The sequence below is a fragment of the Mercenaria mercenaria genome, chromosome 4, assembly GCF_021730395.1.
Source record: "Mercenaria mercenaria strain notata chromosome 4, MADL_Memer_1, whole genome shotgun sequence".
Lineage (NCBI taxonomy): Eukaryota > Metazoa > Mollusca > Bivalvia > Venerida > Veneridae > Mercenaria > Mercenaria mercenaria.
Genome location: NC_069364.1, coordinates 151,289 through 177,996, shown reverse-complemented (window position 1 = coordinate 177,996; position 26,708 = coordinate 151,289). Strand labels below are relative to the sequence as shown.

At 36.5% G+C, this 26,708-nt stretch overlaps 1 protein-coding gene across 1 annotated transcript in view; it reads right to left on the bottom strand.

Moving 5' to 3' along the window:
* Positions 1 to 3,154, bottom strand: part of LOC123550778 (tubby-related protein 4-like) — a 173,407-nt gene extending 170,253 nt beyond the window's left edge. The window contains exon 1 of the mRNA XM_053540064.1: positions 3,051 to 3,154. The gene's annotated coding sequence lies outside the window, so the exon portion shown is untranslated. The remainder of the gene's footprint in view (positions 1 to 3,050) is intronic.
* Positions 3,155 to 26,708: the final 23,554 nt, after the last annotated feature.

Genomic DNA, 26,708 nt, shown 5'->3' with positions numbered 1-26,708 from the left:
TTAAACAGTCTTGGAAATAGGATCAGATAATTTTTAATTATTTTTTCCCATATAACTCATATAATAACTAAGTGACCCCAGGGCGGGGCCTCTTTTAACCCCAGGGGCATAATTTGAACAATTTTGGTAGGGGACTACTAGGCAATACATCATACCAAATATCAAAAGCCTAAGTCTTGTGGTTTCAGACAAGAAGACTTTTAAAGTTTTTTCCCTATATAAGTCTATGTAAAACTTGGGACCCCCAGGGCAGGGCCTCTTTTCATCCCAGGTGTACAATTTGAACAATTTTGGTTGAGAACCATAACACAATGCTACAAACCAAATATTAAAGGCCTATGTCTTGTGGTTTCAGACAAGAAGATTTTTAAACTTTTTTTCCTGTATCAGTCTATGTAAAACTTGGGACCCCCGGGGCGGGGCCATATTTGAAACTAGGGGGATAATCTGACCATTCTTGGTAGAGGAACACAAGATGATGCTACATACCAAATATCAAAGCCCTAGGCCATGCGGTTTTGTACAAGAAGATTTTCAAAGTTTTCCCTATATAACTCTATGTAAACCATGTGACCTCTGGGACAGGGCCATATTTGACCCTAGAGAGATAATTTGAATAATCTTGGTAGAGAACCATTAGATGATGCTACATACCAGATATCAAAGCCCTAGGCCCTGTGGTTTTGAATAAGAAGATTTTTAAAGTTTTTTTCCTTTCAGTTGCCATGGTAACCTGAGTTCTGCATGGAATTCAATTCTGAACAATTTTGAAAGGGGGCCGCCCAAGGATCATTCCTGTGAAGTTTGTTATTATTCTGCCCAGTGGTTTTCAAGAAGATGATTTTTTTAGAAAATGTTGACGGACGGACGACACACGACGGCCGACACACAACGGACGGACGACTGACATTAAGCGGTCACAAAAGCTCACCATGAGCCTTTGGCTCAGGTGAGCTAAAAACAAGCAACACTTGATCTATCATACTGATTTTCAAGCAAATATAATATTGAACATTACTTGTTTTCAAGTCTATAACAACACTTGTAACCGTTCTCTGCGCTCTCTGTTTACATTGACGTACAAGGACGTCGCCATGTGCATTGTGTAATATAAGTCATATAAAACAGTTTTTAGCTACTGGCATGTACAATATGTATATTTTTAAGTGTTTTTAATAATTCTAGTAGGGATCAGTAGTACAGGAGTGACCTCAAGTGATAAAAATATTAAAGTAGTCTAAAATAATGCAACATGGTGTCTAAAAACAACATGACAATAATATCTTAACATTAGTTCGCATGCTTAATACCTGCAGAACTAAGATTATTCATCAGAATGAGATTTTACATTTCTGCCTGAAAACATGGATCCTATAAAGTAACGTTTGAATTATAATAATTCCAATCTACCCAAAACCATTTGTGCCATATAATACAGTGGTATGCATGTTTTTGTTTTTGTGGAAACATATGATCGATGTCGTTCCAAAGTCTAAAGATGTGCTTAGTGTAAAATGAACACTTCCTTAAAATTTCTTTGGCCGACCATTCGTGTACTTCACTGTTTTGTACCTCACTAAACGTGTTCTTATTCAGCAAATTTCCCACAAATTTATGTATGCGTATTTTACATGTATTTTCAATGGCGACGTTACCAAATTACCGGCCGTGCCATATAAACGGATTTTGGGATACATGTACCAAAAAACCTTCCCAACGGATTTCATTCGGGATTACTTATCTGCAATATGCAGATTAAATTTGGACGTAACAGGACAGGGAAAGTAAAAAATTATCATGCTGTCAGTGTCCCAAAACGTCCTATTATTTGGACTAACGCTATGGTATCGATACCACCAGGCTATTGAGGCCGCTTTATTATAAATTTTGTTAAATTTATTATCAGTCATTTTGCCTTTTCTTTTAGCATTTGAATGATAATTAAACTAAGCACTTTGAAAATTACAATTTTCTGACCATGCATGATTTATTTATTTGGGTTTTACGGCAACCAACACAGTATAGGTTACATGGCGCCAAACAGGACTAGATCTACAAATTTTGGTTTCACATCTCATTTAGTCCAAATAATTGTACTCGAGAGTTGAATATCGTTATATTATTTTGACTTGTCGATATCCGCCTCCGAGTACAAACCAGAAAAGGTAAAGAATGTGGTAGCACTGTCCTCTTCTTTGCGTAAGTAACACCCAATGGAATCCGTTGGGCGGGAATTATGTTATAATAATGCAACGGATAAAAAAAGAAATATATACATAGAAAGCCTGTAATTTATCCTTTTCAATGATGTATATATTACCGAGATTTCTTGAGAAAAATTCAAACTATGGCAGTTAAAAAAATGCCAAGGTTTAACACGAGTGTACTACATATTGGAAAATGGCCGATCACCGGTAAACACATTACTACACGAAGCGTTTTCATTGGTCACGCCTCCGACCGCCATTACATGAAGACGATTGAAACGTTAGAGGTTTAAATTTTTTACAACAGAAATTCTTGATAAATATGTCCTGTTCTTATGTTTTTTATTTACTATTTATGATTTAAAACAACAGGTAAGCAGTTAGGGCTAAAGAAAAATCGTGACTACTGATAAATCGTAATTTCAATTGACCACAGTTTCCACCACAGTTTTGATTGTTTCTGGTTGAGACCTCTAGGTAGACAACGTAAAATATCAAAATGTAAAATCGGTCTGCCCGAGGTCTCATTATTTAGACTAACATCTCATTTACATCAAAATAAAAACATGAGGTATGGAATCAAAATCTGCATACAGTATCACAGAGTTACAGCAAACCAAGTGTTAAGACTCTATTAGTCGCCTCTTACGATCAAGCAAGTGTAAGGCAGTGGTTCCAATTCTTTTCAGACACAGATCGTCCCAGAACCACATGGGTCGGCCATACATGATGATACAACGAACACACTCAGCAGTGGTGACCAAAACATACAAAATGAATCACCGAATCATCAATCATTCAATAGACGAACAAGTTCAACAATGAATTAAAAAAGGATCATACCTGGTGTTGCCAACCTGAAAAACATTACAGAATGCCTATTTTTAGATCATCCAGCCCTGAAATATGTCTCAGATTACTGGTTTTGTGTAAAAAAAGAGACTTTATTATGGTTTGTCTGCTTCCATTGAGCATGCGCACTTAAGGCATGTCGGCATAAATTCTATCGTATTGAATGTACACATGCATTGAATGTACACTGTTAAACCTAGGCTAAACCTCATTGTACACTTAATAGATGCGTACATCCAATAGGTACGAATAAATATTTGCGACTTTGGGGTATGCCTAAGTGCGAAAAGGACTTTTATATACGAAAAGGAGTATACGGCTAAAATGCGGTACGCCTAAAGTGCGAATTGGACTCCTTCTTCTTCTTCTTCCCTCAGAATGAGTATTCTCGGAATTTGTGACTGTACGTGTGTTGCCGAGGGCAGCAAGTGAATTTAAAATGTCCTTTTTACAATTAAAAGTAAAAACAGTTCTTGAGATTTACTTTGGTAATGTCAGAAAGGTAAGTTTATGCTTTAATGTCAACATTAATTCATTAACAGAGATGTAATCATTGCAAATACTTTGTACATGTACCAGAAAATGTTCCCAACGGATTTCTTTTGGGGATTTCCTAACCGAAATATGCAGAATAAGTTTGGACGTGACGGGACGGCGACAGTCAAAAGTTATCACGCTGTCCTGAAACATCCTATTATTTGGACTACTTTGGTACTGTAATGTAAGCAAAGATAAAGTTTGCATAAATTTTTAGCTGTGTTGAATTTTATCAGTTTTTACCGTTCTACATTGAGTATTACTGACGATAAACTGCAAAGAGATAGTTCTAGAAGTTGTGTTCGAGGTTTTAACCAATATTGTGTAAATAACTTTGGTAAAACAAGAATATTTTATGTTTTAGTGTGGTCTGTCGCGCTCACGCCACCATGATGGCGGGAAATGCATAGTGCCGAGAAAAACGCTAAAAAACGATAAATAGTCTAGCCGGTATAAACTAGTACCGGGTATTGTATCAAAGTGCGTTTACTACAGAATTGGAACACTTACATTAGGCAGTTTCTCAAAATACGGTATTTGTTTATGATAGCTAAAAATAGACACAAATAGAGTCTATTCCAAACATCATAATAGTGCATTAACAGTGAAGTACTGGTGACAAATAATCCTGGAACTGTTCGTATGCTGAACTCATTTACATACATAGATTTTTAACAATTTTTAATAGTTTTAAACATGTATGATCAGTGAAAATATTTTATCATCTTTTAACGTTCTTAGTTGCATATTTCGTGTCTGGCTTTGTGTGTGTGCGCGTGTATGTGTATGTGTGTGTGTTTGTGGTGTGCACGTCTGCGTGCTGTAGGTTTCGTTTTGGGGAGGCTGCGTTTTTGGTACGTGGCATTCCCTGTGTGATATTTGTCTTTGTTTTTTACTCGTTTACTGCTACTCACGCGGCTTGGTATATTTTAATTAACTGATATTTTAAGGGGTTTTAACTTTGGCTTTTAAGTACACATGCACTCATACAGAATGGCAAGCCAGATACAGCTACGCAGAGCCTCAATGACTAGAAACCCACCTGCAACCTACACACCAACCGGACCGAGAGAAGTACGAGTTCCATATTGTGCTGACCCAGAAAAGCTCCTCTGGCAAAAGATAGGTGCTGCTAATAGAGAAGTAGATAAAGACACCTTGGACAAAAATAGTACGTCAGTTATCACGTTTTCTGCTGCTGCTTATGAACTATTTAAAGAATGTATTTTAAATTACTTTGACAATCACTCAGATCTAGTATGTGAAGCTACGGAAAGAAAGTGTGAAAACATAAACGGAGATAATGATGTAATTATGGACATATCACTTTCCATCAAAGACAAAGAAACAGGTAATCAACAATATCGCGTAAATTTGTATTCATCCACCTGTAGAGTCACTGCCAACGGTTTAGGCTGCGACCAGTTTTCGGTGAAGGACCTGCATACAATATGCAAAGAGTTTCGTGTCAGATGTGACATTGAATTTTATAACCAACAAATATCCGAAGTTTGTGAGGCTGCACTTAAGCTAATCAAAAATAAAACCGGCAAATCTCGTCCGTTAAAACAAAAATCAATATCGCGTAAATTTGTATTCATCCACCTGTAGAGTCACCACCAACGGTTTAGGCTGCAACCAGTTTTTGGTGAAGGACCTGCATACAAAAATAAAACCGGCAAATCTCGTCTCTTAAAACAAAAAATCAAGAAAAGCACCAACTAAAAAGAGGTCTACTAACACACAACTAGTGCTGTCAAAGAAAAGTATCACCTTGGCAACAAATGACACATAGACACTCTGTGAGATGGATCGCCCAGCAGAAGAAGAAGATACCGATATACAAAACTGTCCAGCATATTTAACTCGTCTCAATTCAGATACATCAATTGAATGTGATGGCTGTAAGTTATGGTATCACTGCAAATGTGTAAAGCTCTCACCAGACATGGAAAAAGAATATACTGAAAACAATAGCCTTAAATACATATGCAAATCCTGCACACTTCTGTCCCACCAAGACGATAGTGCAACAGATGTGTATGGGGACCAACTACAAAATTCCGTGGTGCTAATTGAGGAAGATGCCAATCTAGCGCAACCTCAGGTACTCACACCAATAACCCATAGGAAAGTGCTGAATGATACCAAGAAAAATGAGACTATTAGAGACCATGATTCAATTGATTCCGCTATATCCAATGAGCAGCAAAGTGTCGACTCTGATAAGCAAAAGAACATCTCATCTGATATTAAGCAAAATACAAAAAACAAAGAAACCTGCTAAAAGCAAGATACAGTTGTGCAAGAAATAGCAGAACACAAAGCACGAATCATCATGCCTGAGTCTACGGACCGTGATAACATGAATACTATCAATTTACTTAAAGAGAAAATAAATCATCTCAACTCTCAAGGGAATATAATCAACAATAGTGAAACTCCTATGAATATAAGTGTGCAAAAACAAAATATTGACAATTACAATTACTACAATCTGATCTAAAGCATCACATGGATATATTGGAGTTGAAAACAAAACATCAAATTGAAACTGCAAATATGCAAACACAAATTCAGCTATGCCAAATGATGTCCAGTAGAACTATAGTTCCAGACTTCCTCAATTCTACATGCTCATGGAATTCAAATATCCATCTAACACCTCCATTAATGGCTACTGAACATACACAAATACCTTTTCATCTCGGTGTAAACAACAGGCATCCGTATACGTCTCTAGGGGTCACACAACATCTTATACCTAATGTACATCCACCACCAACTGGCCCTATATATATACCTACTGCAACAGACCCCATACCACCACTTGCAACTACGGATACATTGCATTCACAAATGGGTATGTTTCCAGGATATCAAACAATGTTTAGTGGTCAGCAGCACTTAGCGACCCCTCCCATACAGCAACCTGTAGCACCAACATTCATAGGACTACAACCATCACAGATAGTTATGGGACCACCACCACCAATGGTTATTAGGCAACCACAGCCTCCAATAGTTTTTGGGCCACAAATAGCACCCATAGGTATGAGACATCCAGTACCGCCAGTTGCTCCAGTACATCCAGCGCCAGTTATGCCTACAGGAGAACTACCCATAGCGCCCCTGGGGCAAACATCAACTGTAATTGTAGAACAACCCTTATCAACTACGGTAGAACAACCTCCAGCTAACACAACAGAACAATCAGCACAAATATCATCAATGGTTTCTGAACAAACATGTTCAACAGCCAAAGTTGCGGCACCAACATTAACAGTAGAGGCTAATTTACAACGACGATCAGCTGTAACTTCGAACTCCGCAAACACATCAATAAGACTAGAAGAGCAGAATGAAGTGTTAGCAAATATTCAACCAACAACTAGTATAGAAACTAGTGAGCAAGCCGTGACTAACTCAAATGTCAACCCAACTAGAAAATCTTTTTTATGCAAAGGCCAAACAGCCACCGCAGACCAACTACAATAAAAATAGGGAGTATCAACATACAAAATATTAAAAGTAACCTGACATACTTCAAATCAATCATTACAAACTTAGATATTTTATGCATACAAGAACACTGGTTATTCTCGCTTGAGAAAAATTATCTAGAACAATTACATGAAAAGTATACTGTTGTCGCAGCTGAAACTGACGATGACATACCAAGGTCTTATGTTAATCTTCGAAGAGGATTTGAGGGTACATGTCTCTTCTTCAAGAAATCAATAGAACCATATGTTGAAATCTTAAATACTGGGAACACAAGACTAAATGTTCTGAAAATCCATACTGACAATGAACTTTTTCTATTAATAAATGCCTACATGCCGTCTAGCAATACAAATGGTGATTTAGATTACAAAGACACACTTGATTAACTATCTGAAATGTGTAACGAATACAAAACCAGTCGTATGATTATTGCAGAAGACATGAATGCATTTATTCACAGATACAAGCAGAGAGATACTATCTTCAACAATTTTATCAGAGGGAATGAACTATATGTTTGTAATGAAAAAAGGACACATTCTATCACCACAATGGGAAATATTCCTCACAAATTGATTACTTCCTCTTAAACAAAAAAGCCAAAAGCCTTGTCATAGACATGAAAACAGAAGAAATGAATGCAACTAATACATCTGATAATACTTTAATTATTTTGACGGTTGCAGCCAATATCAAATTAAGTCAAACTCGGTACAGAAAAGGATAATGACAAAACAAAATTGGAGTAAATGTGACAGAGATAAATACAAACTGGAAATCAGTGAAAGACTACAGACTATAAATGAAGAAACAGTAGCTGGAAAAGTAGAGAAACTAAAATCAGTGCTTCATTCCTCTGGTTCTAAAGCCATACCAAGATACAGGAAACTAAAAACCTTAAAAACTGTAGGGAAAAGTATCTGGGACAAAAATAAAGATAAAACTTCCAAGAAGTGCCAAAGTCTCTTTAAGAAATGGAAATTAAGTGGGAGAAAATGTGAACAAACAAAATGACACATGAAAAAAGAAAACTGAGAAAGTTACAGAATCAAGCTCATACCGATTCTAAACGTAAATATATTAATAAGCTTATGAATTCTTCGGAAAATGACCAGAAATTTTCTAAAACATTATCAAACAAGAGGGTTATGATGGCCCTATATCGCTCACCTGTGTCAAGTTGCTTGCTTGAACAAATTTCTTTGCTAAAAGCTCCAAAACCAAGAAAGTAGGCCAGTAGGTCATATTCATGGTCACTGAAAGTCAGTTCTAAGATAAGTGTGCAAAACTGTACATGTCATCCAAATTTCAAGGCTGTATCTTAAAAAACAGAAAAGTAGTTCAGTGGGTCACATTCATGGTCACTGAAAGTCAGTTTTCAGATCGGTGTGCATAACTATACATCCAAATTTCAAGGCTGTATCTTAAAAAACAAGAAAGTAGGTTAGTCAGTCAAGGTCACAGTCGGGTAACCCTTATAGATTGGGGTCATCAGGTAATTATAATTAAACAGTCTAGGAAATATGATCTGATAATTTTTGAAGTATTTTTTCCTATATCCTTTCGGCTACCATAGCAGAGTAATGCGTACCATAATAACGGGGGTCGCTATTACCGCTATCATACACCGACTGCCTACCGCAGACGCCTAAAACGTACCATGAAAACAAGGGTCCAATAAGTTAAGTGATCCATATGACATACTTAATAATATTACGCAACAAATTACAGGTGTCCACTAAATTTAAAAACAAAATCAAACGTCTCGTGTGCAATAATGTTCTAAAATCATTGTTATCGAAATCTGTTGATAAGAAACTCCTTTTCAGGCAATTAAGGGATCATTACTCTCCAAAAATAATAATTAGTTATGAAGGTTGCTCGTCGCGGTAATTACCAAACTCAGTTTTTAAAAATTAATTAATTAGTAATTACTCATTTCTACGCTACAGTATTTAAAGCTATTTTACCACGTCTGCATTATGCGGCTTCGGCATTCCAAGAGTCTGAAGACCACAGGTCTGCCACTGATGCGTTTTGTAGACTTTTCACCAATTACTTTCACTGTGGCACTACGGTAATTCTGAACTTTTCCCAGTAAAATACAAAAATCAACTGTGGTAATCAAGAAGAGTGTACATTTATACACTACGGCAGTAATAATTAAAATTGTTCTTGCACATGTAACATACTTATATAAATTGCGGTATTTCTCTACAGAACGCTTCATCGTTTTTACGCCGCAGCGGTAATTAAGCCCTATGGGGATGGGGATGTACCTCAGGCTACATCTTATGGGGTATATATTTCTCAATTAATTCGGCTTGCCAGAGCGTGTAGTCATGTCAAGCATTTCAATGAACGTAATCAATATATTACAAGTAAACTTCTTCAGCAAGGCTACCGTTATTACAAATTGCGTAAATATTTTACTAAATTTTATTATCGTAATTCTGATTTAGTTTTAAAATTCAATAGTAATTTAAAGACACTTCTGCGAGAAGGTATTTCTAAACCCGTTTTTTTTATGGGGATGTGGTTTACAAACTTCGTAAGATCTTGGGTCATGGTAATTTTCCAAATGTATTTGGAAAGATTATCAAACGTTTTATTAAAAGAGGTTACGACCCAACTGTTTTGAGACATACCGCATGTTTAGTGTTCAACCCGTTTACAGTTGGACACTACGCTTCCCTCTTTGATTGCGTCTGACGGAAGAGGGGGAGGACTCTATGATGAGCAGTTTTTAAATCCTACCAGGACTGAACTGTTTTGATATTTGTCTTCTGGCCTGTTTCGTCGGGCCCTTAAGGGTGTTTCTCTTGTTGCTCTGTCTTCTGAAAAGGCATTGAGTACATACGTTTTTGGTTCTTAAGGTTTGCTTTTTATATATTTATACACGAGCATTTTTGTGTTTTACATGCCATGCCTTTTTGTTTCCATTACGTGTGTTAGAGATTCACCTGGAGGGGATTACTTTTATTTACACTGTCCCATGTCTTTGGAACATGGTGGGGGTAAGAGTGAGGTTGGGTGCGCACCATAAACCGGTTTAAGCTCCCCAGTGGTGTTTTTGCCACTGACCGTTCCAAGGCGGTGCCCCACTGTGTTCCTTTGTTTGTTCGTTTTGTCCTTGTGTGTTGACTTTGTGTGCGCGCGTGTGTGTATGCTTATTGTTCGTCTTGTCCTTGTGTGTTGGCTTTGGGTGTGTGTGTGTGTGTTGTTCGTTTTGTCCTGATGTGTAAGCTTTGGGTGTGTGTGTGTGTGTGTGTGTGTGTGTGTGTGTGTGTGTGTGGTGCGCGCGTTTGCGTGCTGGGGGGTTCGTTTTGAGGAGGCTGCGCTTTTGGTGCGTGGCATTCCCTGTTTGATATTTTTCTTTGTTTCTATGCACACATCGCTTCTTTGAATTGCATACTAGACGTGTTTTAATTTATCCACTATGAAGTATTGTACTTTTCAAATTTAAAACTCAAACTTTATGTAAGAATGCACTTGAAATATCCCAAAGTGCAAAATGGGAATTTTGACTTTGAGCTCCATGCATTATGCATTATAATGCATAGAGACTCTGGAATGCTTTATAAATGGTACAGTATTAAGTATTTTCACATGTGCCTTTGTATACTCATTATATTCATTTAAAGTCCGGTCCGTAGTGTAGGAGATACATTCCTGCACTTGTAATCTCTGAAACCTCTCACTGACGGAGGGTCGCAGGTTCGAGCTCTGCTACCGACTAGGATTTTTATGTGAGAAAGTAGGTAGTTGCTTACGGACTTTGGCGTCTAGTACTGGTCTTTCCCAGGAAGGATGGTTAGGTGAACTGGCTGCCTGATATAACTGTAATTATGTTGAAAATGACCGTAAATCGGAACAAAAACAAACTCTTTATTTAAGTACTCTGATACTATGGCAAATTGGCAATTGTCTTCAAGATGTAAAATCATCATTGCGCAGTTATAGCAATCAATTCTACCCTATCGACACTATGTGTAGACAGAAATACTTTGAATATTAAAGCATAGTAATTATATACATTTGCAATATGGCCTGGCGACATGTGTGATTCCACCGGGCTCCCGATTATGAGTAAGACTTTCTAACCACCGAGCTACGGATACAAGGCAGAATAAAACCATTAACTCTAGAAGGGAGCCCGATTACCAGAAAATCCCTTAAATTATTCAATTAAAACAGAACAAGAGACAAAAAATTGAATTGATTTTACGTTTCTTTTGTCAAAAGCCGGTAATATATTAATTTCAATGAAGCCAGAGCATAATGCAATCAGATGTTCTTTTTAAAGTCTTGTTTCGAAAAGAAACAATCGAATTTCTTAAAAGAAAAGGTTCATAATCATTTCAGTCCTAGAATTATTAAAATAAACTGTTTCCAAAACCGTACATGAATATGTTTTCGGTGAAATGAGATCTTACAATTCTTCATTATATAATTAAACCATTGATACCTTAATTGTGACTTCAAACAAAAGTATCCACGGAATACAGCTCGGAACGGGGATACGGTCTTATTTAAAAACAATGATATTAAAAAATTTACTTATTTAAAAATCAGTTTTTAAGTCAATATGGCATAACAAACTAAGAAAAAGACACTTCTAGCTACTGTTGTAAGTTTTACCACGAAGTGTTATTCGACATTTTTTGGTTTTGTTTTGGCACCTACATTATATACTTCACAAAAAACAGATTTTGAATATATATAAATTTAAATAAACTTGAATAACGTATAGTTGACGCGTTTTCATGATAAACGGTCGAACTTATTGTCCGCTCCACTGACATTACTGGTAGGTGACTAAAAGTAAAATGCAACAAAAATATTTTCTTTGTTTTTACAAACAACCTTTAAAGAGACAATAATAAAATGGAATAATAAAATTAACAACTGAATGAAAACACTACAGTACAGGCAATTTCATATGAATGGATACGAGGCATATATCAAATGCTACACAACCTGAACAACGTATTATGGACTAAATTTCATGATAGGCAGTCATACCTATAGTCCGATCCGTGGAAATCGGTAGGAGACTGAAAGAAAGACATTAAAAGCAAACAAAAACATATGACAGAAAATAACAAAAATTACAATTAAATGAAAGCAAGTTGTAAAAGCTTTATCAGATGAGGATTTTGCATTACTTACAAATCTTTGCAAAAGGTAACATAGAGCATATGTAACGTTACATATTCATTTCAGTAAAAGTTCAGAATTCATTTTCTGAATTTAATCTTAAACAACATATTAGATATGAGCCGTCTGAAAGCAAGGGGGTTTAGGGTAATTGGTATTGTTAATGACGAAAAGAAAAATAAAATGTCCAAAATTCAGTCTGATAAACATGCCATCGGTAGAACTGTTTAATCAATTAGTTATGTGCCCATATTTAATATGCCCGATTATATGATTATTATTTCTATACCATATCGTTAAAATTCACAAGAAGTCAAACTTTATGAAACATGTCTTTCTTGAATTTTAAAAAAAGAAGCTCTAAACCCTATACATTGAGACAGCTCATATTAGAGAAGTATACTGCATGTGAAAATTAATTATCAAATGATGAATCAGTCAAACTTTCTCATTCGTACTAAAAACCTAATGTATATATACACACGCCACATAGTAAAAATATGTACACCATGTAATTTTCTCACTAATCGTAGAAACTGTCTGTTTCTTTCTCCAGTTTGTGCTTAGTGTCCGCCAGTCAGACAGTCATATCTTCTTTGTCGATTTTCCAGATTAATTTGATGGCATTTCACCATTTCACGGGGTGTTCCTGTTTTAAAATGTACCTTCCTGGATGATTTTTTTGCAACGGTTAATTGCATATGTCTGCCAACTCTCGACAAACGTTACCAACGACCTGCGTTTGTTTCAGTTTCCTAATTATTGAACGCTAACCTCCAATCAGCTGTTCCGCAACCTGATGTAATTGACGCAATTTTTATTTAAAATTATGTTATAGCAATATGCATTTTCATGGATATTTCTTCAATTGATTTAAATATTACAGACAATCAATTTTTAGTTTTAAGCTTTTACATTAGTTGGATGAATATGTTAAGACATGAGATGAAAACACGAGACTTCCGAAAAAAAAGTTAACTTACCATCATCTGGAATTGTTGGTCCAATGTTTTTGTACATAACGTAGCTGTTCATCAGGGCTATGTCCACAGCAATCCATAGGAAATAGGTCCACCACCTAACGCTTGGTCTTTGGTGTAGCTATTTCGGAAGTGATCGTACCTATCCACGCCCCCCTGCACATGTTGAATTCAACAATAGCGAGTGGACAGGGATATACCCTCTCTTCCCATTTTCCTTCTGGCTTTACTTGGATCCTAGTCTTTAGGAATGGGATTGAAACATGTATTCATCTTGTAGACATGCTTTGAATCCTTCCATGCTCTAGCTACCATCTTTTCATCTTTGGTTTGACGTGTCACATGCTTTCCTCTGTACAATGTCCTAACCGACTCATCTTTCTGTCGGACTAATTTCTGTGGTTTCAAATCATATAGACAGAATTTCCGCCCTATATTAAAAGACCCACAAAGATAGACTGAGCTGGCAAGGAACGCCTGTGCCAAATGGATGTCTAGAAACACTATGCGGTTTAACCAGATGTTCAACAACCTTCCTCGTTAAGCCTATTTCTTTTTTCCCTCTTATATAATTTTGAAACTTCCAAAGATATGCAGAAATGACATTTGCTGACACGAATATTTTAAAGCCTCTCTTTAATAAATACTATTAACTAAATGTTTACTCTGCAAATAAGTACCACAGTAGACGTTTGCAGGAAGAACGTATTTCAATGTAGTACCACAGTGTAGTTTTACTCGTCCCATTACTAAGAACTATAGTAGACTTTTGTGAGAAACTTTAATTTTAAGAAAGTGCCATAGTGTAGTTATACATATTAAATGAAATTAGGCGCACTTCCACAGTGATGAGAAAGGTACCCTGCATTTAAGACTGTTTCCTTACTGTACATGTAAAATTCATAATCTAATATTAAAGAATAAGCTCACAGTAATAAAATGAAATTAAGATTGTTTCGTACTTTCGCCGACTTTACGGCAAAATACCAGTTTTTTTTATGAATTTCAGCGACATCGTACGGATAGACAGACAGTTCTAAATTGATATCTTTTATAGGTTTTGAAAGCGCTGATGGTATACTTTATATACATATACAATTGGTAATTCAATATTAAGGAATGAGTACACAGTAATAAAATGATATTAGCATACATTTGCACTATTGCAACTTCACCCATCTAGCTATATCTATATTCTCCTTTTCTGATGACAATTCTACTATCCTAGCTGCCTCAATACCATGCTGAGGGAAGCCTCCCTTATCATGCAGCTTTTAGGACAACTTTGTTGACCTGGTTGTCTCTACACCCTCCAATGTTGGAGGCAACTTCACGAATCCAGAAGCCTCAATAACTTCACTTCACTAACCAGGCAGCGTCAATCCCTTCACTTCACTAACCAGGCAGCCTCAATACCTTCACTTCACTAACCAGAGAGCCTCAATACCTTCACTTCATCTCCCAGGCAACCTCAATACATTCACATCACTAACCAGGCAGCCTCAATACCTTCACTTCACTAACCCAGCAGCCTCAATACCCTCACTTCACTAACCAGGCAGCCTCAATACATTCACTTCACTAACCAGGCAGCCTCAATACATTCACTTCAATAACCAGGCAGCCTAAATACCTTCACTTCACTAACCAGGCAGCCTCAATACCTTCCCTTTAATAACCAGGCAGCCTCAATACCTTCACTTCACTTACCTGGCTACCTTTCACTTCCAAAGATATGCAGAAATGACATTTGCTGACACGAATATTTTAAAGCCTCTCTTTAATAAATACTATTAACTAAATGTTTACTCTGCAAATAAGTACCACAGTAGACGTTTGCAGGAAGAACGTATTTCAATGTAGTACCACAGTGTAGTTTTACTCGTCCCATTACTAAGAACTATAGTAGACTTTTGTGAGAAACTTGAATTTTAAGAAAGTGCCATAGTGTAGTTATACATATTAAATGAAATTAGGCGCACTTCCACAGTGATGAGAAAGGTACCCTGCAAAAGGATTATACTAGTAATCAAAACTTATCCTGAAGGTATTATTTATTCCCCAGATTACCACAGTAGATTAATGCAGGACATGCGAAACTCAATACAGTGCCGCAGCGTATTAAAACATATTCACACAAAATAACATGTACTGCCACAGTAATGCAGTGACCGTTTAAATATGTGACTTTTACTAAATAACATCAACTGTATGTTTTATCTGCATACAACTACCATAGTAGATTATTGCAGGAAACAAGAAATTATAAGTTGTGCCACAGTATAGTTATACCAATAACCATACAATGGACATAACTACCATAGTATAGCAACCGTTTCACATAAAGATTACCGCAGCGTAAAAATGTGGTATATTTTCGGTAATTCCCTCTATTTTCAATTGAGAAAAAATACGATTTTTACCCAAATACTGCATTATGCGCTATGGAAATGAACACCCCCCATATTTCTGGTACGTATTAGTCGTCTCCGGTAGCCCGCCTGCAAAACAGTAGTGGTAATGGAGAACCCCAAAAATATAGTCTGCATTTGGCGGCTCGGGTAGTGCGTCGGTGACGATAGCGGTAGTCGAAAGGATATAACTCATATATCAAGTGACCCCTGGGGCAGGGCCTCTTTTCACCCCAGGGGCATAATTCGAACAGACTTGTTAGAGATCAAATAGGCAATGATTCATACAAAATATCAAAGGCATAGGCCTTGAACTTTCAGACAAGAAGATTTTAAATTCTTTTTCCAATACAAGTCCATGTAAAATTTGGGACCCCCAGGGCAGGGCCTCTTTCACCCCAGGGGTAAAATTGGAACAATTTTAGTAGTAGTCTACTAGGCAATGCAACATACCAAATATCAAAAGCATAGGCCTTGCAGTTTCAGGCAAGAAGATTTTTAAAGATTTTTCCTATATTTGTCTATGTAAAACTAGGGAACCCCGTGGCAGGGTCTCTTTTCACTCCAGGGGAATAATTTGAACAATCTTGGTAGAGGACCAAAAGGCACTACATACCAAATATCAAAAGCCTAGGTCTTGTGGTTTCAGACAAGAATATTTTTAAAGTTTAATTCCTATACAAGTCTATATAAACCATGTGACCCCCGGGGCGGAGCCATATTTCATCCTAGGATGATCATTTGAACAATCTGATCATTTGAACAATCTTGGTACAAGCCCACTGTATGATGCTACATAACAAATATCAAAGCCCTAGGCCTTATGGTTTTGGACAAGAAGATTTTCAAAGTTTTTCCCTATATAAGTCTATATAAACCATGTGACCCCCAGGGCGGGGCCATATTTGATCCTAGGGGGATAATTTGAACAATCTTTGCAGGGGCCCACTAGATGATGCTACATAACAAATGTCAAAGCCCTAGGCCTAATGGTTTTGGACGAAAAGATTTTCCAAGTTTTTCCCTATATCATTTCGGCTACCATAGCAACTAATGCGTACCATAAAAACGGGGGTCGCTATTACCGCTATCATACACCAACTGACAACAGCAGACGCCTAAAACGTACCATCAAAACGAGGATTCACATTACCGACATCGTAGGACTACCGGAAATTTTTAGTTTTTCTTTGTATCTGAGGGGAATTGATGCTTTCATTTATTGCAGAATTTCATCTGAAATGTAAACTTTCATTTATGTTATTAACAAAACGGTATGAAATCAGTTAAACTAATAAGTTAAGTCATTTATATGAATTACTTAATAATATTACGCAACAAATTACAGCTTTCTACAAATTCAAAAACAAAATCAAACGTCTTGTGCGGAATTATGTTCTAAAATCATTGTTATCACAATCTGTTGATAAGGACATTCTATTCAGGCAATTAAGGGATCATTACTCTCCAAAAATACCAATTAATTTCGAAGGTTGCTCATCGCGGTAATTACCAAACTCAGTTTTTAAAATTTAATTAATTACTCATTTCTACGCTATGGTATTTAAAGCTATTTTACTACGTCTGCATTATGCGGCTTCGGCATTCTAGGAGTCTGAAAACCACAGGTCTGCCACTGATGCGTTTTGTAGACCTTTCACCAATTACTTTCACTGTGGCACTACGGTAATTCTGAACTTAATCCAGTAAAATACAAAATTGCACTGAGGTAATAAAAATAGTGTACATTTATACACTACGGCAGTAATATTTTAAATTGTTATTGCACATGGAACATACATATATACACTGTGATAATTCTCTACAGAACGCTTCATCGTTTTTACGCCGCAACAGTAATATATATGCAAACATCGCTTCTTCCAATTGCATACTAGACGTGGGTAAATTTATCCGCTATGGAAGTACTGTACTTTTCAAATTTAAAACTCCAACTTTATGTTACAATGCATTTCAATTATCCCAAAGTAGAAAATGGTATATTTTACTTTGAGCTCAATGCATTATGCTTTATAATGCATAGAGACTCTGGAATGCTTTATAAATGGTACAGTATTCAGTACTTCACATGTGCCTTTGTATACTCATTATATTTTTTTATAGTCCAGGTCCGTAGTGTAGGAGATACATTCCTGCACTTGTAATCTCTGAAACCTCTCACTGACGGAGGGTCGCATGTTCGAGCTCTGATACCGACTACGTCTTTTTATGTGAGAAAGTAGGCAGTTGCTTACGGACTTTGGCGTGTAGTACTGGTCTTTCCCAGGAACGATGGTTAGGTGAACTGGCTGCCTGATATAACTGGAATAATGTTGAAAATGGCCGTAAATCCAAACAAAAACAAACTCTTTATTTATGTACTCTGATACTGTAGCAAATTGGCAGTTGTCTTCAAGATGTAAAATCGTCATTGTGCAGTTATAGCAATTATTTCTACCCTATCGACACTATGTGTAGACAGAAATACTTTAAATATTAAAGCATAGTAATTATATACATTTGCAATATCGCCTGGCGACATGTGTGATTCCACAGGGGTCTAACACTCAATCTCCCGCTAATGATGAAGACGTTCTAACCACCGAGCTACGGACACAAAGCAGAATAAAACCTTTAACTCCAGAAGGCAACCCGATTACCGGAAAGTCCCATAAATTATTCAATTAAAACAGAACAAAAGATAAAAATTAAAATTAATTTTACATTTCTTTTGTCAAAAGTCGGTAATATCTCATATCAATTTTAAATGAAGCCAGAGCATAATACAATCAGATGTTCTTTTTTAAGTCTTGTTCCGAAAAGAAACAATCGAATTTCTGTCAGGATTCGAGTTATATGACCCAGGGAATTGCCTACGCCTTTAGTATCTTGAACAATGATATGAGTCCTATTCCTAAGGTGACTATGTCTATGATGAGCAGTTTTTAAATCCTACCAGGACTGAACTGTTTTGATATTTGTCTTTTGGCCTGTTTCGTCGGGCCCTTAAGGGTGTTTCTCTTGTTGCTCTGTCTTCTGAAAAGGCATTGAGTACATTCGTTTTTGGTTCTTAAGGTTTGCTTTTTATAAGAGGTTACGACCCAACTGTTTTGAGACATACCGCATGTTTAGTGTTCAACCCGTTTACAGTTGGACACTACGCTTCCCTCTTTGATTGCGTCTGACGGAAGAGGGGGAGGACTCTATGATGAGCAGTTTTTAAATCCTACCAGGACTGAACTGTTTTGATATTTGTCTTCTGGCCTGTTTCGTCGGGCCCTTAAGGGTGTTTCTCTTGTTGCTCTGTCTTCTGAAAAGGCATTGAGTACATTCGTTTTTGGTTCTTAAGGTTTGCTTTTTATATATTTATACACGAGCATTTTTGTATTTTACATGCCATGCCTTTTTGTTTCCATTACGTGTGTTAGAGATTCACCTGGAGGGGATTACTTTTATTTACACTGTCCCATGTCTTTGGAACATGGTGGGGGTAAGAGTGAGGTTTGGTGCGCACCATAAACCGGTTTAAGCTCCCCAGTGGTGTTTTTGCCACTGACCGTTCCAAGGCGGTGCCCCACTGTGTTCCTTTGTTTGTTCGTTTTGTCCTTGTGTGTTGACTTTGTGTGCGCGCGTGTGTGTATGCTTATTGTTCGTCTTGTCCTTATGTGTTAGCTTTGAGTGTGTGTGTGTGTTGTTCGTTTTGTCCTGATGTGTAAGCTTTGAGTGTGTGTGTGGTGCACGCGTTTGCGTGCTGGGGGGTTCGTTTTGAGGAGGCTTCGCTTTTGGTGCGTGGCACTCCCTGTTTGATATTTTTCTTTGTTTTTAGACTAGCTGACAAACGAAATAGAATGTCCTTTGTTAAAACGTATAGCTGGTGAGACCAAATATCTCATATATATATAGAATTTTCCTCTGGCTACCTTGCTTAAATGATTCGTGTACCAATGATTCGTAAATGATTTCTATTTGAAGCTAAATAATTTCAGAGATCAGGCAAATCACTAAATGTTTCAAACTATCTTAATCTTCTTCAATTAATACCGATAAGCTCAAACTCCTATAGGCTGGAGACTCTGTACTTGACTGGTCTTTTCGTTGAAGTTCCCGTCAGACAATAGAGAGTTTGAGATTTCAAACTTCGCCTTCCCCTTCAACGTCTCTCATATATATTTTGGGTGAAACGTCAACGACATGCATGTATTTTATTTATATCACACGTTGCTACTAACGTTTTCCATGTTATATCACGTAAGCCTAAGACTTCTCTTTATTACTATGCGAAATAAAAAGCTTAGTTTCAGGATTTCTGCTTATTAGGTTATTTGATTATCCATATATATAGTTAGACTAAATTTGATGCGAAACACTATCAATAGGTATAAGAATAATGAAGTTTTGTATGGCTAATGATTTTAACTAAATACATTGAACTGAACCTCGAAGTATGAAGTTATCAACTGATTTTGAGAAACTTTGAGATTTTGTTCAAACTTTTATTTCTACGGCATATTTGTGTCTCAGGCGGTATCGATTATACCAGATGGGCCTTTTTGCCGTATGAAGTGAAGTTTTGAACGTCCGAAGATGTGATATCACGAAAGTCGAAACTTCATTCTTTTTACACCTACTCTGTCCACATACTCGGCATCAAAGACTGAAATCTGGATGGAGGCACATGGCATGACAGTCATTTTACTTGAAAAATAAATAATTACGCGCAATTATCATTTGGTGGAACATTTTATTTTCACATCCAAATAAAATCAATCTGTTTCTGTCGGACACTTAATACGACAATTGCATTTTAATTATAAACATAAAATGGTACTAGTAAGACGGAAAATTCTTCTGAAGTATCAGACAATTTCAGATCTATGATATTATGATGAGAGACGTTTCCTGCTAGCCGTATGGGATAACTCCATTCTTTAAATGCACGGAACCAGAGCCTGGCAGAGGGATATTGTGGGTTAATTCCCCCTTTGATTCTTACATTTACCAATAAAGTCGGTCTTGAAACTCGGTGTGACCCTACCCTACCTCTAACCCTACCCCCCCCCCCCAACCCCTGAAATGGGTGACCCCCTCTTTAATGTTGGTGTCCCTCTAACCAAAATTCCTGGATCCGCAGATGCTTTACTTATAAAATAGTATATTAAAATCATATTGTGCTGTCTGAGAGTTTGGCATTATACAGAGTCATACAGAGTGTCATTATCACGTTGATATGATCATTATAGGTTATTAACTTTGTGTATGTGGATATATGCACGAGTTCTGCAGCGGTAATATTGTCCGCGAAAGAACGAGTGCATATATCCACATACAAAGTTAATAACCTTTTTATTACATATCCACTATCAAATGATTAATTTATATCTAAATTATCGTTCGGTCACGAAAGACAGGAAAAATACGGAAACAAATTCTCCAAAAACGCAATAAACAAATCAAACTGACGCGCATTAATATTTTCCGCGAAAATGACGTCAACTTGTTGTCGCAACGTGCGCGTGGACGCAATGGACGTCAAGCGTTTCTTTCCATTACAACGTTAAGAAAACATCCCACGTCCTATATTAGTCCAACTCATGACGTAATTATAACTTTCATTTCATTTCAGTCTGATAAACTACTACGTGCCAGTATCTAATAGGTCATATTAATCAATGTGTAAAAGTAAACAAAAGGTTACATAAATTACAAATTAAACAAACACACAATAACAACAAAAATCTAAAGAAACGAGATCCGCAATGGACGGACCGTCAGGGGAGGTAACTAGAGTCACGGATTGGGACTAGTCCGATATGTAAGCGTTCAACGTCATGATATGGAAAAATATTGCACGATCGCGGTCCATTGAAACCCAACGGAAAATAATTTTAGGTATGTAATATTCATTTTTATTTCCTCTCATGTATGATTTACAATCGTGCATTTTATACTGACTATACTGACATAATTTTATATAAAACCTAAATGTTTGGAGCAACACTAACGAGTTTTTACATTGTTCACATTGTTTTATTTATTTATTTATTTATTTTTTTATTTTTTATTTTTTTTGGTAATCGCTCTAATATCCATGCGATGATTATATTAATTGAAATGGTTTTTTTTATTTAATTTTCATTTTTTCATTTTTAAAACCTCTTGTAAAATTCCTGCCCTTTCGGACAATTAGTATCAAAATGCACGAAAAAAAAAACGATCATAATTACGGATAAATTGAATGGGCGGATTAAAAGAAGTAAGGTTCATTTTAATGTTTGAAATCTCAAGGAATTTTAATCGAACTTCAACTTCATACGTTAACTTCGCAAGAGACGTTGAAGGGGAAGGCGAAGGTTGAAATCTCAAACTCTCTATTGTCTTTGAATCAACAACATACGAGTCCTATCGCATAGATGCTCGGTCTCTGTCCTCTCAACTCTATATGATTGCCCTGACTCCTGGATGCTCAGCGCCTATATGCTATCATATGTAGCATTCAACTACCATATAGGTATATCCCCGATGCCTTGGCTGTACTTCGCCAGTAATGCTGAACCGTCTGTAAGCTGAAACTCTCTTACTATCTCAGTAGATTACCAAACTCTGGGTCTCTGCCTCAGCTTTCCGATGCTCAGCCTATATTTGCTATCATCTATAGCATTCAACTACCCTTAATGTAAAACTCCTATGCACTGGCCCTATAGCTCGAAACCTTGTTGAAATTCTGCAACTCTTCTTTAGTTTATGAACATCCACAATCTTCTTTTTAATAATTTATCCGCCCTGACAGGGTAACTGCAATAGTCTCCTTACCAAGGTACTGGGATAAAATATTAGTTGTATCCTCGATGTGTCTTCTTCTACCGCTGGATACCGAATGAGCTCTCTGGCATCCATCTACCTATTTATACCCCAGTAGACGTGCTATTTTTAGAACTTGTTTCTGATTGGTCCAAATTTAAACATAACGTTTTACAACGAGTACTTGCTCTATCAAATATCTGGTTCCCTTTAACTTTTGTATATGACATAATGTGCGAAGCTGGGACCCAGCCATCCACATAATGAACCCAAATCAGCCACAAATGACCCAAATTCTGTTATTCACAGCAATTCAACAATAATTATAGCAATGCCAACCTGAAAAGGGAGTCAAGCACTATATGTGCTTATGTGTTACGTTATCAATATATCAAACATACAAATTATTCTGACAATTTCCTAAAAGAATCATAATCATTTCAGTCCTAGAACTATTAAAATGAACTGTTTCCAAAACCGTACAGGAATGTGTTGTCGGTGGAATGATATCTTACAATTCTTCATTATATAATTAAACCATTGATATCTTAATTGTGACTTTAAAGAAAAATATCAACGGAATAGAGCTCGCAACTGGGATACGCTCTAATTTAAATACAATGACATTAATAAATTTAGCTATTAGCTAAAATCTGTTTGAAAGTCAATAAGGCATAACAAACTAAGAAAAAATAAACTTCTAGCTACTGTTATAAGTTTTACCACGAAATGTTATTCGACATTTTTGAGTTTTGTTTTGGCACTTGCATCATAACCACAGAAACAGATTCTGAATATGTATAAATTTAAATGAACCTGAATAACGTATAGGTGACGCGTTTACATGATAAACTGTCAAACTTATGGACCAATCCGCTGACATAACTGGTAGGTGACTAAAAGTGAAATGCAGCAAAAACATTCTCTTTGTATTTACAAACAACCTTATAACACAAAAAATAATAAAATAAAATAATAAAATTATGAAGTGAATGAACACACTACAGTACAGGCAATTCCATTTGAACGGGTATGAGTAAGCAAGATCATATATCAAATGCTACACAACCTGAACAACGTATTTTGGACTAAATTTCATGATTGACAGTCATACCTATAGTCCGATCCGGGGAAACCGGTAGGAGCTAAAAGTAAAACATTAAAAGCAAACAAAAACATATGACAGAAAATAACAAAAATTACAATTAAACGAAAGCAAGTTGTAAAAGCTATAACAGATGAGGTTCATGCATTACTTACAAATCATCACAAAAGGTATATAGATCATATGTAATGTTACACAATCAGTTCACTAAAAGTCATGAAATAATTCCTGTTTTTTTGTTGAATTTGTACTTTTGGACTGTATTCCGTTTAAACTGAGTTAGAATGAAACTATTTTGACAACAACTTACGACAATAACCGTCAATCTATATATACATGTATTTTCTGAATATAATCTTAAACAACATATTAGATATGAGCCGTCTTAAGGCCCGGGGGGTGGGGTAGGTTAATTGGTATTGTTAATGACGAATAGAAAGAGAAAATGTCCAAAATTCAGTCTGATAAATATGTCATCGGTAGAACTGTTTAATCAGTTAGTTATGTGTCTATATATTATTAAAATTCACAAGAAGCCAAACATTACGAAACATGTCTTTCTTATATTACAAAAATTTAACTCTAAAAAACAAAGAGAAATATCAAACAGAGAATGCCACGCACCAAAAGCGCAGCCTCCTCAAAAACCCTTTTTCCCTTGAGACAGCTCATATTAGAGAAGTATATTGCATATGAAAATTAGTTATCAAAAGATGAATCAATCAAACTTTCTCATTCGTACTAAAAACCTAACTTACATATACACACGACACATAGTAAAAATATATACACCATGTAATGTTCTCACTAATCTAAGACACTGTCTGTTTCTTTCTCCAGTTTGTGCTTAGTGTCCGCTAGCCAGACAGGTCATTCCTTCTTTTTCGATTTCCCAGATGATTTTGATGGCATTTTACGGGGTGTTTCTGTTTTAATATGTACCTTCTTGGGTGATTTTTGCAACGGTTATGTAGCTAAATTGAAATGTAGTAATAATGAGCAATAATAAAAGTATCAAACTATAACATTAAGTGATTTACAATGGTGATATATACTAAAATGACAAAAGAATACGTAAATACTTTATGCACATAAGTTCAGACACAGCAGTTTAGTTCCTGTTTTTTCTAGACGCCGTTTTCTGTTGCTCGATCGATTTTCTTGAGTTTCCCAATTTCGCTCTAGTTGCCATAAGTTTTACGGGCGTTTCCGGAGGTCTGTATGGACTTGTCCTCAGCCATCAACATCATGATACGGAAGATAGCATTCCCTGAAAGCATTATTTAAAAGATCACAAGGATTAACACTTAAAATAGATGACAAATATTTTTATGTAAGCAAGACATTTTGATTTTCAGCTACGATTATTGCACAACTTATCTGGAACTGGCTTTTGTACTTAAGGGCTGGATTTCTCGAAACATTTAATCCTGTACTAAGAAGATAAACCTGTTATGAGCAGTCGAATATATAATGCAAGACTTTTCCTCTTCTGACATGCTTAAATGTTTCGAGAAATTTGACCAAGAGGGATACTTTGAGTACATTTTGGATTTGAGCGACTTGTTATGTTACCAGCAATGACTCAGACCCAGTTTATATATATTGAGTATAAGAAATTATGTTTACTTAACACAGCAATGACTCAATAACACCATAAAATCGTTAACACTATTCAAAAGATCAATATAACTTTCTTATAAGAAGATTATTGTTACACCTGTGTAAATTGTCTTTACACTGCTTACAACCAAACGATGACGTTGGTGTTCGGAGACCACCGGCGGTCTTTAGCGTCTTCATACTGCAAAACCGACCAGCCCTTGTTCGCCCTGACATTGAGATAATTTCATGTGAGTCTGCAAACCTTCGGTCAATGGTACCAACGACCTGCGTTTGTTTGGGTTTCTTAATTCTTGAACGGTAACCTCCAATCAGATGTTCCGCAACCAGATGTAAATGGATCAATTTTGTTTAAAATCATGTCATAGCAATATGCATTTTCATGGATATTTCTTTCATTTGATTTAAATATTACAGGCATATCAATTTTTACTTTTAGGCTTTAAACTTAGTTGGATGAACATGTTAAGAGATAAGATGAAATCATGAGACTTCCAAGAAAAAAAGTTAATTTACCATCATCTAAAATTTTTGGTGCTTAACCCTTGGCCTAATATTTTTACATATAACGTAGCTGCTCATCAGGGCTATGTCCACAGCAAACCATAGGAAATAGGTCCACCACCTAACGTTTGGTCGGTATAGCCACTTCGGAAGGGATCGTACCTATCCGTGCCCACATGCACTTGTTGAATTCAACAATAGCGGGTGGACAGGGGTATACCCTCTCTTCCCATTTTCCTTCAGGATTTATTTGTATCCTGGTCTTTATGAACGGGATTGAAACATGTATTTAAGTTGTAGACATACCTTAAATCCTTCCGTACTCTAGTAACCATCTTTCCATCTTTCCACCTTTGGTTTGACGTGTCATATGCTGTCCTCTATTCGATGTCCTAACCGAATCATTTTTCTATACACATTTCTGTGTCTTCAAATCATATGGCCAGAATTTCCGCCCTATATTAAAATACCCACAAAGGTATGTTGAGCTGGCAAGGAAAGCCTGTGCCAGAGGGATGTGTCTAGAAATACTACGAGGATTGTTCAAATATGAAAACATCTAAGCACATAAAAATGTATCCTTGATAGATTTCAATGAAAATTTTATTTGGTCCCCTCGAAGTATTCACCTCCAACAGATATGCAAAGTTTCAGTCTTCTAATCCAACCATTGAAGGCATTTTCATAGTCTTTTCTAGGTATACTATACACTGGAATATTGCAGAACCGAGGTGTTTGCGCTGTACAAATTTTCGACCAGAAAGGTATTTTTTGAGCCTTGGGAACAAAAAGAGGTCACACGGGGCAAAGGAGGGTGAGGGAGCACAACAACCTTTTCCTGCTTCAGAAAGTCTTGTACAATAGACGCCTTGTGCGATGACGCATTGTCATGTAGCAATCTGACATTGGCCAAAACAGTTGCGGGTCTTCGATTTTTGAAATATTTCTTCAGTTTTCGAAGAACTTTAGTCTTGTAAAACTTCGCATTTACGGATTTGCCTTTAGGAACAGCAAGCTGAATGGC